Genomic DNA, 19717 nt, shown 5'->3' on the forward strand with positions numbered 1-19717 from the left:
GTCTGTATTGCACCTCTTAGTAGCCATGTGTATGTTCACGAAATGTCTTTCTGAGCACTGTTGACTTCATTTATAAAAATAAGAGAAAATATTTACCTTCCTAGATTAATGTGTTGTTTCATTCATTCATATTTAAAACATTTAATGAGACCTTTGTATCAGGTACTCTTCCAAGAAATGGGGACACAGCAGTGCACAAAACAGGTAATGTCCATGCCCTCTTAGGGCACATAGAGGTGTGTGTGTGTGGGTATGGTGGCAGACAGTGGTGTGTGGGGGTGTGGTGTGGGGGCAGAGTTCAGGGAAACAGATGACAGAGAGAGAGAGATAAGAGACAGGTAGATAGATAGTTTCCTGGTGGTAAATGCTATTGAGCACTGCATTCCATTTTTACATAGGGCAATTAGCAATGGCCTCCAGCTATTAATGCAGATAATTTGGTGGAAGAGTCTTTCTGGCAGAGGTCATAGCAGGTGCAAACGCCCTAATTCAGGAATATGATGCAGGAACAGTGAAGGCACCGTGATAGTCGGAGCAGAGCCAGTGAGGTAGTAGTGGGGAGCAGTGGAGGACGATGTGGTCAGAGAACCAACCAAGAGGACTAAAGATCATGTAGCACTTTGCAGGCTAATGCAAAGGCTTTGGGCTTTATTCAGCATGAGACAAGGGCTGTGGAAATTCCAAACAGAAGCAGGACATGGTCTGACTTCTGTTGTCAAAGTATCTCTCTGGCTCCCGCGCAGTAATTAAATTATGAAGGCAAGGGGAGAAGTAGAGTCCACTTAGGAGGCCAAGGCAGTAATCCAGGAAAGGTGGCAGTGCTCTGGCCAGGAGTGGTGGCAGACAGATGGAGAGCAGAAGCTGGATTCTGAAGGTACTTCCAAGGTTAAAGTGACAGGATTTGCTGATGGGTTGGATGTTATAAAGACAGGGGAACAAAGTTTAATGTTGGCACACAGTAGATGCTCTACACATGTTACATCGTTTCCTTTCATGTCATTCTTCCTAATAGATACTTGAGAGGACGCATTAAGGGAAGGAGGGATTTGGAGAATCGGAACCAATGAAGACTGTGTGGGAGAGGACAGAGGATGGACTTGAGCACAAAGAGCAGCCTGGCTGGTGCCTCTTTCAAGCATGGGTCTTTGAAAGCTGCTTAGGAGGAGGGTTCCTCCCCTCTTCACTTCACTCCTTCCCCTGCCCCCCTGAGGGGTGGGGGTGAAGCCAAAGAGAGTCCCATTAGAAGTGTACATGGTTTGCAAGACACAGTAAACTAACTTCATTCTTTGACTTAAGGTCAGTCTTCACAACCCTGCAAGAGGAACGAAAAACTTTTCTTAAATGTTGATAAAGTATTAAGGTCTTAAGTCTCTCCAGTGCTTAACTCTCCCCCTTTCCTCTAAATTCCCACTGGCATGTCCATCGCGCTAGAAAAAACCTGGAACTTGTCTGTAACCTAGGAGAAAATGAAGGAGTGACAAGACTGTAACTGACTGGGATTTATTTTCCCTCCCAGACAAATGAGGACACAACTTATCCAAATAATGTCATTAGAAAAAATAAGCTGTATTTCATCCATGGCCCAATTTTGTAGAATGGTTGACTACCCACTATAGTAACAATACCCAATGTTAACATCTATTCTGATAGTTTCATATTCACCTATTTTTCTCCTATAAAAATATATTTTCATTGCAAATATTTGTTGTGAACTTATTTAAGGTTGATTCATTTTCAAAAGCTCTAATTCCAGCCAGGTACAATAGCTTAATTTATCAAGGTATGACAATCATACTGAGGTAAACTATATAGAGCCTTGAAAAAGGCAGCCATCATGGGCCAGAAGCCCTTTGCCCAGGTCTATTCCACAGTAAGACTTAGGGAGCCCGAGAGATACCGGACATCTGTGCACAGTGGCAAACTAGGAAAACTGGGAAATCTATAGTGACCTGGGGTTTCCTGGATAAAATAAAAGTGTCTTTTCCTTTCTCCTCATTTGTGACAACTATGCCATGTTGTGTTAGTATGAGCCTCAGGCAGAATTCTGGATTCCTGCTACAGATTCTCCCTGGGCACATATTATAGGAAGGAATTATGACAGTCTTGAAATAGTCACTTTACCCTCACTGCTCTGGGGGTTTTCTCACTCAAATTTAAGACAAGGTTTCATTTCATTTTCCTTCTCAACATTGGACACAGCTATTCTATGCTCTTGCTACACTTCAAACCCTATTTCCAAGAGTCAGAAATCACTTGAGATGAGAAGGAGAGTCTTTGAAAAGCAGAGGGTTTTAGAAGCCAAAGGCTTCAAAAAAGAAAAGTGAAGCCAAGGGAGGCTGAGCAATTTCTCTCATCTATGAGAGGAGAAAAGAAGACAACGCAGGCATATGACATTCAAGTTTTCTTCAACTTTACAAATGTTCAGGTTACAGACTATGAGATTCTATTTTTACAGCATCTTTGAGAGGATAAATTTTAGAAATGAAGAGCATGCTAGTGGTTGCAGGGGTTTGTAGAGGGAAAAAGAAGGTGGTTGTAATTATAAAAGGGCAACATGAGGGATCCTTGTGGTGTTGCCTAGAATTGTTCAGTATCTTGACTGAGGTGGTGAATATACCAACTTACACAGGTGATAAAATGGTATAGAACTTAATACACACACAGAAACACACACACACACACACACTTGGTGCAAATAAACCTGGGGAAATCTGAATAAACAATTTTTGAATTCTATCAATGCCAATATCTCAGTTATATTATACTATAGTTTTGCAAAACTTTACCCCTGAGGGAAACTGGACAAAGTGCATAAGGGATATCTCTGTATTATTTCTTAACAACTGCATGTGAATCTACAATTGTTTCAATTAAAAAATTCAATTTAAGAAAAGTGATTAATGGAAGGACATTCAGTCTTTAAAATTATCTTCATATATAGATGCCAACAAGATAAATGCAGAAAAAAATGATATTCAGTGTATTTACCAGTAAGAAATGGTTAATAAAGAATAATGAAAGGAGTACCCATCATGGCTCAGCAGAAATGAATCTGACTAGCATCCATGAGGATGCAGGTTTGATCCCTGGCCTTGCTCAATGGGTTGGGGATCTAGAGGTACTGTGAACTATGGTGTAAGTCACAGAGGTGGCTCAGATCCCAAGTTGCTGTGGCTGTGATGTAGGCTGGCAGCTACAGCCCCCATTCAACCCCTAGCCTTGGAACCGCCACATGCCCACAGGTGTGGCCCTAAAAGACTATATATATACACACTGACACACATATGTATATAAAAGAATAATGAAAAATATCCAATCTAACTAAAGTTTAGAGAAAATACAAATTAAGAGAGCAAAACATCACTTTCTCCAATCCAGAGTTAACATTAAGATAAAAAGATGTAGTAAAGGTGTAATAAGACCTATGCACCCATATGATGATACCAAGGATGTAAATTGATGCAACACATTTTTAAAAAGTCATTTAACGGTTTTGTGAAAATAATACAGGCTTGGTACTTAAAATTCAAGAAATAAAGAACAGTAAAAGAAGAATGCACACAGCCATCTAAAATTTTATCACCTAGAAATAGCCATTAATATTTGGCAAACATTATAGACTAAGCAGGCTCTTTTTATGCATATAATCAAGTAGATAAAATATCTTAAAAAGTGATCACATCATACACAAATTTTAAAACAAAAGTATTCAATTTTCCTTAAAATTAGAAAAAGAACAAAACTTTCTCAACTTGAAGAACTTGTTCCCAGGAAAAGTTTTTTTTTAGCAAGTAATATTTCTCAAAAGATTTTCCCAAATTAAAAAAGATTAGGTAAGATCTTATGGACTGAGATTATTATATATCTCTATGTGTATTTTAATATATGTTTATTAATAAGCATCTCTTTCCATTTTCAAGTAGTAAAATTCTGTCAGTTCTGTCATTAAAAAGCAAGAGTCTAACCAAACTCATAAACCAACTACAAATATCCCATCCTGTGTCTTAAATACATGAAACACTTTAAAACAAGCTTACTGATAGGATAACTTTTCAAGAAATAAGTAATAATGAAGTGCCAAGCTGAAAGATAATATATAAAATGAAAAATCTAAAGGGGGATGCCTGCATGAAGCTAGTAGCAATTACAGAAAATTTAAATACACATGTATTCTGATTATCAGTCTGTCTTCTTTCTGAATTACCTGTCCAGTGAAGATTTGGGTTTGTGATTTCATTAATCTGTCTTAAACACAATCAATAACTCAGAATAACATTATGTTAGCTTGCCCCATGGTTTTCTCCTATAAATTTTCCCCAAATTTTCCAATTATGTTTTTTTATTATTTTTTTTCTTATTTATTAGACAGGTGAATATATTCACTCATCAATGAAAACATGCAGGTTGGTTTGTAATAATCAAAGGTGTATGCCAGTATATACTATTTTCTTAAGATAGTTTCCATAGAACCATATGCTTTGACTTAATCTTATAAATTTGTTCCAAGGAAATGATCAGAGATGCATTTAATATTTATCTTTAAAGCTATTTGTTACTTATGATGATAAAAATTAGAAATAACATAAATAATTAAGAGCAAAGGATTTCTTAAATAATTTAGAAGCATATACTATGAAAAACTGTTCTAAATGTTTATGTATATAAATGCAATTACATAGAAAAGACTATAAATAACATGTAAAATTTATAACAAGTTACCTCTGATTATGAGATATGCTAGAGGACTTTAATTATTTGAGACTTTTAAAATATGAAAAATAAAAATGAAAATACATTGGAGTATTAATTTTTTTATTAAAGTATAGTTGATTTACAATGTTTCTTCAATTTCTGTTGTACAGCAAAGTGACCCAATCACACACAGTTCCCTGAGCTGTACAGTCGGACCCTCGTGTCCATCCATTTCAAATGTTACAGTTTGCATCTACCAACCCCAAACTTCCCCTCCATCCCACTCCCTGCTTCCTCTCCCCTGGCAACCACAAGTATGCTCTCCATGTCCATGAACTGTTTCTGTTTTATAGATAGGATCATTTAAAAAATACATTAAAGTTATTATTAACCTCTACAAATTCTATATAAAAACCCAGATCAAAGAAAAATAGCAATGAACAAAAGTACATATATTAATGTTTATTCATCTTTTCAGCTACTATTTAATGTATTCTAGTTAATATATTTAATGTATTTATATTTAATGTACTATTAAGGTTTCTGAATAAATTTTTGTGACATGGGGAGATATTCATTATACATCTAATGAGAAACTCATTATATATTACTAGTGAGAAAAAGGGAGGATAAATGTTCTATCTGCCACAAATATCTGGATATATCTATAAATAGGAAAACAGAAGAAAACACATCAAAATATCAATAGTTTTTATACCTAAGCTGAAAATATGGGTAATTTCTTTCTATGTGTATTCACTTTCCAACTTTTCCTTTTTCTTTCCCTTTTTTTTTTTTTTTTTTTTGCTTTTTAGTGCTGCACCTGCAGAACATGGAAGTTCCCAGGCCAGAGGTTGAACTGGTGCTCCAGGTGCTGGCCTACACCACAGCCACAGCAACAAGGGATCCAAGCCACGTCTGCAACCTACACCACAGCTCCCAGCAATGCTGGATCCTCAACCCACTGAGCAATGAGCAAGGCCAAGGATCAAACCTGCATCCTCATGGATACTAGCTGGATTGTTTCCACTGAGCTACGATGGGAAATCCCTTTTCTTTTTTTTTTTTTTTTTTTTTTTTCCTAAGTAATCTCATCAACTGCATGGTGCACTGCCATCAATTCTCAGGAAAATAGCCTTTCTGTTGTGGAACTTCATCACAAAGGTTATGCATGGTAGGCGATACACAATGGTTCCACTAATTAGAAGTGAGCAAAGGTCTGATACAGGTTGGAAGGTTCTGTCAATTTTATTAAAAATAAAGCACTCAAAATGGGGAAGCATACAGGAAAGATACAGAAGAGAAGTTTTCTTTAACAGTCAGTGAAATTTTAACAGAGGAAAACAAACCTGAATCCATAGTGGATCTGTTCCTTTAGCTCTGAACTCCATGCTTGGTGACTTGTACTTTATCTCCTCAATCAGTAAAAGAATGTTGCCTATAGTCTGAAATAAACATAATATCCCTTTCAAGGTTCTGCCTTCCAGGCTTGAGCTTTAAAGACACAACTTTTTTTTTTTTTCATTCATATAGAGATTAAAAAGTTGCATAACAAAAAATAACAACTTCTTGTTGGAGGTTTATAGGAACAAGGTGACCAGCCTGACAAGGATTCTCACACCCCCTCTGGGGTCTGGCCAGCAGGAATAAGTCTGAACAACCAGCCACACCCCTTCCCTTTTTAGTACAAAAGAAGCCTAAATGGTAACTGGGGTAAAATGGTTCTTTGGGACAGTAGTCTACCACCTTCTCAATCTGCTGGCTTTCAGAATAAAATTGCTATACCTTATTCCAAACCCTTGTCTTTCCATGTATCAACCTGTCACTCTGCAAGCAGTACAAGCTTGGACTCTTAACAAAATTAGCAAACACAGGGTATATTCTTAGCTTTAATAAACAAGTGAATTCTGAATTTAAGTTCAAATAACACTGTCATTATACTCTGCAGACTGTGAGTTAGGCAGAAGTCAAAAGTCCTAACAGAATGGCAGCTTTCAAAGTAAGGTGAGAAGGGGTCCTGGGACAAATTTCTTAGTGGTGATTTCTAGGTGGTCTGCTGCAGACAGTGGGCTGGACCCAACAACTCGAGATTTTTCCTACTCTGTCTTTAATAGACAGGAAAAATAGCAAATCCTCTGTAATTTAAATAACACATGTTATAAATTGGGCTTTACAGGCATTTTTAATTACAAAGTGACCTGGGGCAGAGATTCTCACTTGTGTTATTTTAGAAGTTCAAGGTTTTCAAAAGATGTCAGAAAACTCTCAAACCAAAATTATTTTTAACTCGCTTTAATCTTTTAATGTCAAAAAATATTCATTATGCAGTTCTGGGAGCTTATATGTTTACATAAGTGCGAACAGGCTATGTGTCAATTCATACAAAGATGTATAAGCATGTACCACATACATATACACGCACACCAAACAGGAGCTGCTCAACATAGTAGGAGATATTTAACCACCATTTGAGGCAGATGCTGCATGAAGCTACTAATGTCTAAGCTTCAAGAACCTTTCCTGTATAGACTCCTTCCAAAGCCTTGAGGTGTCCTAGTAATCTGATCAATTGACCATTTGTTTTAAAATAATGTGCAAAAGAAGACGTTACAATTTCCTACTTAAGAAGATGGTCCAATGTTGTTTGTGCTTTTGGTCCCAAAACCTGAATCCATCACTGAATAGCACTAGTAAGCCTAGTATGTTGATAGAAGGAGAAAAACCAAGAAGAGGGAATGATATAAAATATTTACTGAGTGCTAAATGTCCTAGACCCAATGAAGGGTATTTTGTACAAACCAAAGCTTTGACAGGATTCCAGAGCTTTGACTTCCTGCTTTGGAGACTTCTCCTCACTTCCTGGTTCAGTGTAAAGTCAGTTCAGCTGAATTATGGCGCCCCAATAGGCAGCTGGTCCAGAGCTACCCCCATGGGGATGAAGGTAATGGGAAAGTGAGGGGATCTTTACTCCTGCCTCAATTCTTCATTGTCTTCCACTTCCCTTCTTCCCTTGCTTGATAATATTGCATTTTACTTGTAATGCACTCTTTGGTTTTAAAGTACTTTTTATCCATACTTCATCTGACCCTTCAATCACCCTAGAAGACAGACTGGTGTAATTAAAGCCATCTTACAAACAAACAAACAAACAAAAACCCTAAAATTTAGACATACTAGGTAGTTTTGTGAAGGCCATAGGCAAATGAAAGAATGATTACCAGTGAGCTTCCCTCTACTCCATCCCTTGAAGAAGTACGAGAAGCAAAAGGTAAACAAACCAATCTTCCTTAACAAAGTAACATTAGTTTCTATAAAAAAAAAAGGCCTTGGGGCCCATCCCAGGCTAAGCCATAGCCACACATAGCCAGGAACTCAGAAAAAGCAAAACCACTAACACAACAATCTCTCTGGACTTTCAGTGTGAGAGCATTAACAAGACCGTCCATCTAACCCAAGGTGAACATCAAGCACTGAGCCCCTGAATCTCTGCCTTTAAAATAAATGCATTGCCCACTCAGCCTCCATCACCACATTCTCCCAAATCTTAGTCTTCACAATCTTCTCAACTGTCTTTCACTGGCTTACTCCCCTATACTCCTCTCCACTGTCACATTGGTATTACAAGTTTGCCCTTTGAGGAACTCAGATTTCATTTTACTGCATGTGGAAACCATGAAAGTAGTTCCAATATCAAAACAGAACCACTCATCATCATCCAATGGTATTAAAATAGAGAAGCTGAATGTGAAGATGGCCAAAGAGGTAACCTTGCCAACTCTGCCCAAATTCCCCAGCTACAGGAAATTGTTTTCCGTCCCTGACTCAAAGGAAAAGATTTTATAACTCAAAATGAGCCAGAAAAATGGAAAAGTAAAGGTGACAGACATGAAAAGTGATTTCCAGAGAACATGGCCACATCTCTAGAAAAAGCAGGTTGTTGTCATCACTTCCGCTTTTTTCACCGCTTGTTTCTTTATACCTCTTTGTAATCAGCTTCCCTCCTTTACCCCTCTGCTGAAATGACACACTCAGGAGTCCCCTTCCTGACAAGTCAAATTGCTTCCTTATTCATCTCTTGTTTTCTGCGTTCTCTTGGTGGCTCTTTACTCTGTTAATGCAGCAGAGCAGGACCCTGTGGGGCCTTCCCAGGACGGATCCTCCCCCTTATCTTCTGCTTTAGCACATTCCTGAGTTGTTTTACACATTCTAAAACTCTCACCAAACAGAAGGCATTAACTACTGGATGACCTTGAGCACAAAGCCCCCAGGCCTAATGGAGCATCAGGAATGGTAACATGAACCCCTGTGATACAGCCCTGTTACCTCACCATCAACCAACAAGAGACGTGGGTGCACCAGACGATCACGTCCACAGAGACTCCCCTGCCTCACTTGGCCTTTAAAACTGCCTTCTTGAAACCCATCCAGCAGTTTGGGCTTTTTGAGCACTAGCTGTCCTGAATTCCTTGGTACTCTACAATGAACACTGCATTTTATTTCACCACAACTCTGTGTCACTACATTTTACTGCAAGTGAGGGAGTAGAGTTTGGTTTAGTTCAATAGCATTAACTGCTCCTTCTTGAAACTCTCCACGCCTTTGGCCCATTGGGGCATAACAGGGTTCAGGTTCTTTCCTGTTTCTCCACTTGCTACTTTTCTTTTTTTATTCTCTAGGTATACCTACAGAATATTCTGCTAATCTCTGTCCCCAATTCTCTTTTGCTAATTTTTTCTCCCCATTCTCATTTCCACAATAAAAAGGATTCAAAAACTATGTGTCACTGTCCAGTCTATCTGAGAGATATCCCACTCGTTCCTAGCTTGCAAATATAAGGTGTTTTCAGAGTTTGGCTCAGAAAAGACTAGAGGAAGGCATGGTACACTGTGAATTTTCCTTGGGTTGTGACATTCATCATCTCAGGCTAAAGTAAATTGTCCAAGGAGTCAGAGACTTCTCTGCCAAAGTCTTCCCCAAGGGAAGAGCAAAGAGTGAATCTTTTAACCTCCATCATGATAGGCCAGATGCCAAGGATTCAAGGTTCATAGGACCAAGGCCACCCACTTAATTTGTTTCTTTAATAACCAGAATTTGGTTGTTGATCAGTCATAAGTGAAACTGGTTTATAATTAAAAAGAATCTTTTGCTTATAAGCACTCCGTGAGAATCAGCACGTTTGTCTAATTGAAGGGCAATGTAAGTAAAGAAGCTCTGAATAATGGAATTAGGAACTCACAGAGGGGGGTACTTGCCCACCGTGTATCCTACTTAAACAAGCCCTCCTCCAGAGCCTCCACAGGTCACCTGTCCAGGAAAAGCAGCAATGGTCACTGACTAAAAGCTTGATCGATCTGTTACAATGGGAAATAAAATTACTTGCAGTCCTAATAAAATATTTATTGAATTTTAACAAGCAAGTACCAATAAATACCACTTTAAGTTTTACAAGTCTCCTTATAATTCATTCATTTAACAAGAAACCTAATGGACTGCTGAACATGTGTAGGCACTGTAGGAAATGTAAAAGTAAGTTAGAATAGTTCCTCTGGACAAGACATTGACAACCTAGTAATACAATTAAATATGTATTTAAATAACTATAGTAAAAGTGGAAAATAAGTGACATAAGAACAGGCAAGATAAAATATGACATGTTTAGCTTTTTAAATATCAGGATAAAGAGATTACTTTTAAGTAGCATTTGCTCTGCATTGCATATTCCAATTCATTCATTCATTCATTCAATAATTACTTATTCCTTGCCCACTAAGGGCAATAATGTGGGGATACAAAGTGAAAAAACACAGTGAACCAGTCACTGTATAGCTCAAGAGTCCCATCAGGAAAGCACATATTATTTATATTTGTATATTAGATTATGTGTGTGTACATATGTATATATGCAACTGCAGTAACAGTGAGAATCACCAAAGTAATGTGTTAGGTCTGGTAAGTTGACAATATCCAGGCAGCCTTGCCTCCTCCTGACCATTGCTCATAAGACATCCTTGTGTTTTCCCTTCCCCAGCCAGGAAGCCCAAAAATGTGGCTCTGGGATTGAAAACGCCCATCTATGATGCAAAGGACCCGTTTATGAGTTACAGACAATACCACTGTTTTATCTCCCAAGAACCTTACTTCTACTGAGAAACAAAAATAGTCTCAAACATATGTTGGCTATTCAGCTGACTATGAATGTAGCCTAAGACAAAATACTAGGTAATGTTCCTTAATTAGACATGATAATCCTCATCACAAAATCCAGATAAGAATATTACATGTTTAGAAAAAAAAAATGGGAGTTCCCATTGTGGCTCAGTGGGTTACAAAATCGACTAGTATCCATAAGCATATAGGTTCGATCTCTGGCCTCGCTCGGTGGGTTAAGAATCCTGCATTGCCATGAGCTGTGTTGTAGGTCTCATATACAGCTCAGATCCCACGTTGCTGTAGTTGTGGCATAGGCCAGCAGCTGTATGGTTCGATGTCACCCCTAGCCTAGGAACTTCCATATGCTGCAGGTGCAGCCTAAAAGGCAAAAAGGCCAAAAAAACAAAAAAACATTACATGTTTATACCAAGTCCTTCAGCATGTTGGTGAAAATGGCCTTTTGTTGAGTAGCTGAGAACACTCAGCTGGACCCAAGACTGCAAATAAAAAAAGAAGGTAATGCCTCTTATGCCACATAAGCAAAAGTATCTATATCTATCCTTGGTAATTCATTCACTCCAGATACAAAAACAAACTCATTAATAGATAGTTTTAAATATACTACAGCTCTGTATAAAATGGAAGTTCCTTTATAAAATGCCTATGGTACATTTTCTCAAAAAAAAAAAAGCTCATATTTTTCTGAAAAACTAAATGAATTTTAAGTTACAAGCTTACTTAATCTCACTTGTTTGTGTATTCAGCACACATTTAGCATGGTTTGCTAGATACTACACTTGGAGTTGAAGACAAAGCATCAACCCTGCCCGCAAAGGGCCCAAAATCCAGCTATTAGAGCACAGAGAAGAAAGTAATCAATGTAATGGAGAAGAACAAATCTGATTCCATATTAAATCCGTGTCTTTTACTTTAATCTTGGTATTCTATTGCTCTTGCTTACAGTTAAGAATGTTGCCTATAGCCAAAAATACACAGGACAGCCCATTCTCAATGCTCTAATCTTTAAGGGTGTAACACTTTTCCATTCATATAGAGATAAAAAGTTACAGAACAGAGAATAGCATTTTTTTTTGTTAGACATTCACAGGAACATTGTGACCTGACCTAGTGGACAGCTGCAAGAATAAAGGATTCCTGTATCAAGAAGTTTATAACAACCAACCATGCCCCTCCCTCACCTTGCCTTTAAAAACGCTTTGCTGAAACCCTTCAGGGAATTCATTTTGGGGGGGGGGGGCATGATCCACCTGTCTCCTTGCATGGCCCTGCAATAAACTTACCTCTGCTCCAAACTGATGTTTCAGTTTTTTTGGCCTTACTGTGCATCAGGCGCACAAACTTGTGTTCAGTAACATCGACACCCAAAGCTGAACCAGGGCCTTAATGGAGGTGAGTCTTAAAAGAAGAACACAGCTATTATTGGACCCAAAATGTGGCCATGGGTCCAGGCCAAGACAACAGCCAAAGGGAAAAACCTAGAGTCTAAAAGGAGAGCAATGAAGAAACCTCCATATTTAGAGCTTGGTTTAACTATTAATTTAACATTTAAATATTAATTTTTATCCTGAGAGAGTCTTAGAAGAGTCAAAAATTAAAAAAAAAAAGAAAAGAAAGGAAAAAACACATTATCTCTGGACTTTAACTGTTTCTCTCTAAATAAAACCCTCCTATAAGTCTTATCTTCAACCCAAGCTTTAAGGTTTATGAAAGTGCTGTTTGTTTTAGCATGTGTTCTCCAGAAGAGAAGATAAACTCTAAGTCCTAAGAACAAATGTGGAGGAAGAGTCCATATATAGTGAGTGCTTTTGCAGTTACACAGTTACTTGAGTATAATGCACCCAGAATTACAAACAAAACATTTACATGAGAGTAAATAATATCAATCAGTTACTTTAACAGCCCAGTTTCATTGAGAGAGACAAAGAGAGGACACTTTCACAGTCATGAAATACTGACCAGTATTTTCCTCACCACTTTTTCATTCCTACATCCCAATATCCCATGACAAGTATCATCTGATAGAATTTATATGATTCCACAGCTGAAGTCTACAGGGGTTAATAATTTGACACAAATACTTTAACTCAGGGTAATAGAGATGATGCTGGATTTAAGGCCTAGGGCTCAATCTACCATTGCACCTTCAAAATAGTTCTGGACAACACTTTCAAAAATGAGATATAAATCAGAAAGGAAATGAACTCTGAGTCACCTCGTAATTGAGCCAAAACACCTCCATTCAGAGACACCACACCCTTCAACTTAGAGAGACGAAGGGCCAAGAAATCTCATAGACCTTGTAACTTTCATGATGAAATAGAATTTTATGCTAGAAACTGCAGAAAATTCCCCCTCCCCTCTCCTCTCTCTCTCTCTTGAAATGTAGGAAGTGCCTTTTCTTCTGCTATACTATCTGGGGAAATAGTAAACTTCATTTTTGGCCATTAATTTTTGTCTAGTACGAGCTCATATTTTTTTCTAATCGTACAGTTTGATGAATTCTGACAGAGGTATAATTATGTATAGCCATTATCCCTGTTAGGATACAGAACATTTTCATCACCTGAGAACTCTCCCTAATGCCTTTCCCCAACAGAGGCAACAACAGCACTGATTTCTACATCCAAAGAATGGTTTTGCCTGTACAAAAATTTTTTAAAGATGTTGTCAACTAATAAAAACTTCTTTTGAGTCTGGCTCTTTTCATTTACCATGTTTTTAATATTCATCTCTGCCTTTGGGTGATTGGTACTTTGTTCCTTTTTACTGCTGAGTAATATCACATTACATGAACATATCACAACTGTCTGTCCATCATTCTGTTGATGGACATCTGAGTTGTTTTCATTAATAGGCCATTAATAGTAAATCTGCCATATACATACCATAAGAAATATTTTGGTGGGGATTCATCCCAGGTTCACAAGGATGGTTCAACATACGTAAATCAATCAACATCATACACAATATTAACAAAAGAAAAGTCAAAAACTGCATGATCATCTCAATGTAGATGCAGAAAAAGCATTTGACAAAGTCCAACATCCATTCATGATTAAAACTCTTACCAAAGTGTGTATAGAGGGAACATTTCTCAACATAATCAAAGCCATTTATGACAAACCCACGACAAATATAAGACCCGATGGAGAAAAGCTGAAAGCCTTCCTACTAAAATCTGGAACAAGACAAGAATGCTCACTCTCACCACTGTTATTCAACATAGTACTGGAAGTCCTAGACACAGCAATCAGACAAACAAAAGAAATAAAAGGTATCCAAATAGGAAGAGAAGAGGTAAAACTGTCACTGTATGCAGATAACATGATACTACATACAGAGAACCTTAAAGACTCAACCCAAAAAACTACTTGAACTGATCAACAAATTCAGCAAAGTAGCAGGATATAAGATTAACATTCAGAACTCAGTCGCATTTCTGTATACTGACAATGAAATATTAGAAAAGGAATACAAAAATACAATACCTTTTAAAATTGCACCCCAAAAAATCAAATACCTGGAAATACACCTGACCAAGGAGATAACGGACTTGTATGCCAAGAACAATAAAACATTCACCAAGGAAATTAAAGAAGATATAAAGAAATGGAAAGATATTCCATGGGTTGGAAAAATTAATATGGTAAAAATGGCCATACTGCCCAAAGCAATCTACAGATTCATTACAATTCCTAACAAATTACCCATGACATTTTTAACAGAACTAGAACAAACAATCCAACAATTTATATGGAACCATAAAAGACCCAGAACTGCCAAAGCAATTCTGAGGAACAAAAACCAAGCAGGAGGCATCACTCTCCCAGAATTCAGGCAATATTACAAAGCCACAGTCATCAAAACAGTGTGGTACTGGTACCAAAACAGACAGAGAGACCAATGGAACAGGATAGAGAACCCAGAAATAAACCCAGACATCTATGGTCAATTAATCTTTGGCAAAGGAGGCAAGAACATAAAATGGGAAAAAGACAGTCTTTTCAGCAAGAACTGCTGGGAAACCTGGACAGCTGCATGCACATCAATGAAATGAGAACACACCCTCACACCATGCACTAAAATAAACTCAAAATGGCTGAAAGACCAAAATATAAGACAAGACACCATCAAACTCCTGGAAGAGAACAGAGGCAAAATATTCTCTGACATCGACCTTACGAATATTTTCTCAGGTAGGTCTCCCAAAGCAACAGAAATAAAAGCAAAAGTAAACCCAATGGGACCTAATCAAATGGAAAAACTTTTGCACAGCAAAGGAAACCAAAAAGAAAACAAAAAGACAACTTACAGAATGGGAGAAGACAGTTTCAAATGATGGAATTGACAAGGGCTTAATCTCTAGAATATTCAAGCAATTTATACAACTCAACAGGAAGATATACAAGTGACCAACAAGCACATGAAACAATTCTCAACATCCCTGATTAGTAGAGAAATGCAAATCAAAACTCCCATGAGATACCACCTCACACCAGGCAAAATGGCCATCATTAAGAAGTCTACAGATAACAAGTGCTGGAGGGAGTGTGGAGACAAGGGAACCCTCCTGCATTGTTGGTGGGAATGTAAGCTGGTACAGCCACTATGGAGAACACTATGGAGGTACCTTAGAAATTTATACATAGAACTACCATATGACCCAGCAGTCCCACACTTGGGCATATATCCACACAAAACTTTCCTTAAAAACGACACATGCACCTGCAGGTTCATTGCAGCTCTATTCACAATAGCCAAGACATGGAAACAACCCATCAACAGATGCTTTAGGAAGATGTGGTATATATACACAATGGAATACTACTCAGCCATAAACAAGAACAAAATAATGCCATGTGCAGCAACATGGATGGAACTAGAGACTCTCATTCTGAGTGAAGTAAGTCAAAAAGAGAAAGACAAATACTATATGATATCATTTATATATGGAATATAATATATGGCACAAAGGAAACTTTCCACAGAAAAGAAAATCAAGATCTTGGAGAATAGACTTGTGGTTACCAAGAGGGAAGGGGAGGAAGTAGGGGGACTTGGAGCTTGGGGTAAACAGATGCAGAATGTTGCCTTTGGGATGGATTAGCAATGGAATATTGCTGTGCAACACTGGCAACTCTGTCTAGTCACTTAGCACGGAACATGTAAAATGAGAAAAAAGAATTTATACATGTAAGTGTAACTGGGTCACCATGCTATACAGTAGAAAAAAAAATACACATAAATAAAAGTTCAAAAAATAAAAAAAAATATTTTGGTGCACAATTCATTTCATTCTTCTTTGGTAAATACCGAAAAGGCTCATAGACCATGTATATGTTTAACTATTTAAAAAAAATTAACCTGAACAACCTTTTATGTTTGGAGGTTGCAATAGTAACCCTCCCACTAGTAATGAATTATTGTCCCACATCCTCAGCAAAAGTTGTTGTAATCTGTCTTTTTAATTGTACATACCAATTTAGTAGGTATGTAGTAGTATCTCATTGTGGTTTTACTCTGCATTTCCCTGATAACTAGCTGCATTTTCATATTCATGTGGGTCATTAATATATTTTCCTTTGTGAAGTGTCTGTTATGTCTGTGGCCCAATTTTTAATTGGGCTATTTGTCTTTTTTATTATTGAGTCATAGTAGATTCTTGATCTAAGAACTTGTCATATTTATGTTTTGTGAATACTTTCTGCTAGCCCATTATTTTTATTGTTATTTTCTGTTTATGATATGATATAGGAGTTTGTTTTTTTTTCCATACAGGTATCTAATTGTTCTAGCACCACTTGTTGAGAACTATCCTTCCTTCATTGCATTGCTTTGGAATATTTGTCAAACATCAGTTGTATAACTCTGAGTCCATTTCTGGACTCTGTTTCATTTCACTGATTCACCTCTCTAACCCTGCTTCAGTAGCACAGTTTTATTTACTGTAGCTTTAGGGTCCATTTTCAAATCAGGCAGTATAAGTTCTCCAACTTTGTTCTTTGCTCCATTCTAGATGCTTTACTTTCCCCATAAATATTAGAATTAGCTTGATAATTTTAAAAACAAAGAAAAAAATAACCCTGCTGGGATTTTTATTAAGATTGTACGCATTGACTGTATACAATCAATACATCATAATATATATATCAATTGAAGGAACTTGACATTTTAACAATATGGATGTTTTTATCCTGCCTTTTTGCTAAATTCACTTATTAGTTGTAGTAATTGCTTTAAAGTATCCATAGGATTTTCTATGTGCAAAATCAGTTCACTTGTTAATAAAGATTTTTTAAATATCTTCCTTTCCTATCCATATGATTTTTTTTCCTGGATTGCCCTGGTAAAACTCCCAGTACCATGTTGAGAGAAGTAGTGAGACATCCTTGCCTTGTTCCTGATTTGATGGAGAAAACACTCAAACTTTCTTCATTAGGTCTCATATTAACTGTAAGTTTTTCAAGATGAGTTGGATCGAGGAAGTTTGCTTCAATTCCTAGTTTTTTAAGCTTTCATGTTGAATAGGTGTTGAATTTGTCTAATGCATTATTCAATCTATTGAGAAAATTATATTTTTTCCTTTTTTCTGTGAGTATGATGAATTATATTGATTAAATTTTAAAATATAAAGAAATCTTGCATTCCTGCTAAACTCTACTTGGTCATGATGATAGATTTTATATTTTATGCTTATATGTATGTGTATATGCATCATGTGTAATATACATGTATATACATACACATACACATGTTCCATATATTTATGTATTTAATCTTTCATTTTTAAATAAGAATTTAAATCAATAAATTTCGCTCTAATCACTGGTTTATCTACATCCCACACAGCTTTTAGATTTGGTTTTCATTATCGTTCAGTTTAAAATATTTTAAAATTTTCCTCATGAGTTCTTTAACCAATTTAGAAATATACTGTTTAATTCAAAATATCTGAAGATATTCTAAATGTCTTCTAGGTGTTTATTTCTAGTGCGATTCTGGTATAGTCATTAAGATTTAAATCTTTTGGAATTCATCAGTACTTGTTATGGCTCAGCATATGATCTGCTTTGGTAAATGATCTGTGTAATCTAGGAAAAAATCTTTATTACGAATTTTTTAGATGAAGTGTACTACAAATGTCAATTGGGCTAAGTTGGATGGTCAGATCATACAAACACACGTGTATGATTTTTGTTCTTTGTGCTCTTCTTATCAACTACATCTATTAAATATTATAAACCTCAAGTTATCATCGATATTTTTATTTTAGTTATCTTTTAAAGAAATTAACAAATTAGGGAGGAAAGTAGTTACAGTTACCCAAACATTTACATTTTAGGCATTCTATATACCTTCATGTAGATCTGTATCATTTCCCCTGGATACCTTTAACATTTCTGGTTAAGTATCTGCTCTTTTTGTTTTTAAAGTTAGTTACTTCACTGCAATTTATGAAGGATATTTTCACTGAGTAAAGAATTTTTTACTGATTTTTTTCTTTTGGTAATTTACAGATATTTCATTGTCTTCTGGTTTGCACTTTTTTTTGAAGTTAGTAGTAATTCTTGAGTATTCTTTTTTTATATATAATGTCATTTCTCCTCTAGATACACTTTTTTACATTTGGCTTTCAGAAACTTTCATATTATTTTATTTTCCTTTTTTTTTGGGGGGGTGTCTTTTTAGGGCCTCACCTGCAACATATGGAAGTTCCCAGGCTAGGGGTCGAATTGGAGCTGTAGCTAGGGACTATACCACAGTCACAGCAACACAGGATCTGAGCCACCTCTGCAACCTACATCACAGTTCACAGCAACACTGGATCTTTAACCCACTGAGCAAGGCCAGGGATCAAACCTACACCCTCATGGATACCGGTCGGGTTTGTTACCACTGAGCCATAACAGGAACTCCCCCAACATTTTTTTTTATGGCCATCTCAATTGGGGGTTATAGATAATGTTACATGTGTAAATTGATATCTTTCAACAAATTTGGGAAACTTTTGGTCATTGTGTCTTCAAATATTTTTTTACCCAATCTCTACATACTCTTTCTGAAACTCCAACCAGATGTTTTATATAGTTTGATATTACATATTAATAGCTGAGACAAAGTCCACTTTTAAGGTTTTTACCTCTTTGTGCTTCAGTTTAGATCATTTCTAGTATTCTTTCATAAAAGTCAATTTTTTCCTATAGTATCTAATGAGCCCACTGGTGAATTTTTTACTTTAGATAATGTATTTTTAGGACTTGTGCTTTCATTGGGTTATTTTTGTATTTTCTATTTCTCTGATGAAACGTTCTACCTATTGACTTATTAAGCTTTTTTCTTTCACATTATTTAACATTTATAATAGTTTTTCAATAGTTTGTCTAGTAATTCAAATATCTATGTCTTCTCTCGATCTGGTTTATTGGCAGTTTTTCTTCTGATTATGGTTTATATTTTTCTGTTCTTTCACTTATCTAAGAATGTTTTATCGTTTGTTGAATACTGTGAAGTGATCTGCACCACTAAGAGTATGGATCTTGCTGTTTTCTCTTAAAGCTACTTAATTTTTTTCTCTGGAATGCAGTAAATTAATTAGCAAATGGATTTTATCCTTCAAAAAACCCTCCTAAAGCTTTGTTAGGGCAGATCTATAGTAACTTTAACTATAAGGCTAAAGTAGCCCACTTCCAACATACGGTCATGTTCACTAAAGTCTTCCCCTTCTGAATGTTGGTGATCCAACATCTCTCAACCCTATGCTACTTTCAAAATATCCATTTAGCTAAGAAGTGTCAATAATTATTTTCTGCCTGAAATGGCATAGGCTCACCTATACATGCAGTCAGCTATAGAC

Source organism: Phacochoerus africanus, chromosome 1 (assembly GCF_016906955.1).
Source record: "Phacochoerus africanus isolate WHEZ1 chromosome 1, ROS_Pafr_v1, whole genome shotgun sequence".
NCBI classification, from domain to species: domain Eukaryota; kingdom Metazoa; phylum Chordata; class Mammalia; order Artiodactyla; family Suidae; genus Phacochoerus; species Phacochoerus africanus.